Below are 1,877 nucleotides of genomic sequence, written 5' to 3' on the forward strand. Positions count from 1 at the left end.
GAAAAAGCTGCTTTTATGTGAACTTCGGCAGACTGTGAACCTTTGAGCCCCTCCCCTTACATGCTGGGTATAAAACTCTTGATGAAACTACCTGAACTCAGGGTTCAGGGAATTGATTGATTACAGCAAAAGGTGTGCCCTCTGAACCTGGTTGCAGCCAAATAAAACTGTTTCCTGCTATCTTTGGTGTCTTGCCACATCTGTCCCTACAACAAGCCCACAAGGCACCCACCTCCAGCACCTTAAAATGTTTCACATAATGCAGTACAGAAGGCATGTAGCTGTGTAACATGAAAACACTCATGTTCTTCTCATCTGTGCAGTGAGTATGATTTTTTTCCCCCATCAACCAATTTTAGGTTTTGATTCCCACCATGGCCATCACTCAGTTTGGGGTACTTAAGGTTTATACCTGCCTAGCAACAGTATTTTTTTCCTAAAGAGATTAATATGCAAATGGCAGAGGAAGGATATTAAGTGGAGACCAAATACTTTTGCCATCTACGGTCAGTTCTTAAACAGACGCGAAAGAGTAGGCTTGTAAAGATTGAAGGAGGGAACGTGGCAACCCAAATACTTTGGAACAAATAGAACCTGACTATTTTAAAGACATGACATCAAGTATAATGGAAACTCAGAAAATCATTATTAAGAAAACTTTTAAATTTGGGCATCCCCGATAGTAGCACAGGTTTCTTGTATACATTAGCAGGTACACAAGATATGCCTGTTTGCTTTAGTCAGCTTTTATACTGCTGTGACAAAAAGACCTGATGAGAATAATTTTAAGGAGGATATGTTTATTCAGGGGCTCATGGTTTCAGAAGTCTCAGTCCACAAATGGCTGACTCCATTCCTTTGGGCTGGAGGTGAGGCAGAACATCACAGTGGAAGTGTGTGGTAGAGAAAAACAGCTGGGAACTTGGCACCAAAAAGGAGAGAGAGAGCTAAGCTCAGCTCACACAATAAATATTTCAAAAACGTACCCCCAGGGACCCACCTCCTCCAGCCACACCCCACCTGCCTATAGTTACCATCCAGTTAATCCCTATCAGGGGGATTAATGCCTGATTAGATTAAGGCTCTCATAACCCAATCATTTCAACTCTAAATGTTCTTGCACTGTTTCTCACATGAGCCTTTGGGGAGACATCTAATCTAAACCATCACACTTGTATTTATCAATCTTCTGAATTAGGTAACTTAGATACCTGGCAAGAAAATACCAATGCAGGGAAGAAGAGCAACAAGACAATATAGCCTGGCAAGCAGAAGTCCTGAGGCAGCAGAAAATAACTGATAGAGAAAAGAAAACAGCAGAATCACAAAGAAAGAAAATGGAAAAGGAAGCACAGAGGTTAATGAAGAGGGAGCAAAACAAAATCCTTATGAGACTTTCAAAACAAATATTCTCCAAATGTCATGATGCCAGGAGAAATCTGAACTCCATAAAGTACACACCATTTGTATAGATCAGAGAGTATTTTTAGAGTGCAAACAACAGGGCTTAATTCAGTGCATTCATCAGACCATCCAGGACACCAGGGTTCTCCCAAAGTACCTTTAATGAGTAAGACTGAAAAGCACAAAAGACTTATGAGACATTTTCTTCAACATGCTCCAAATATAAGACAATTATTTGCTATAGAGAAATTACTAACAATGGAATATAGCAATACTTCTCAAGCTTGTGTTTCAAGCTAAATAAATGGGTGTAATTAATTTATGATTGCAAAGATTTCTGCCATTATTCTATCCTTAAATATGCATAGTTGTAAAACAAATAATTTTAATATTCTTTGATTCTATTGTTATCTGACCTAAATTAGACAAATTCTAGGGCTTCAACTTATTTTTATTATCAAAATATGGTGCTG

General features: G+C 38.8%; 1 pseudogene; it reads left to right on the forward strand.

Moving 5' to 3' along the window:
- The first annotated feature begins 374 nt into the window (after positions 1 to 374).
- On the forward strand, positions 375 to 1,472 carry LOC143400460 (receptor-binding cancer antigen expressed on SiSo cells pseudogene; annotated as a pseudogene).
- Positions 1,473 to 1,877: the final 405 nt, after the last annotated feature.

This window comes from Callospermophilus lateralis, chromosome 5 (assembly GCF_048772815.1).
Source record: "Callospermophilus lateralis isolate mCalLat2 chromosome 5, mCalLat2.hap1, whole genome shotgun sequence".
Classification (NCBI taxonomy): domain Eukaryota; kingdom Metazoa; phylum Chordata; class Mammalia; order Rodentia; family Sciuridae; genus Callospermophilus; species Callospermophilus lateralis.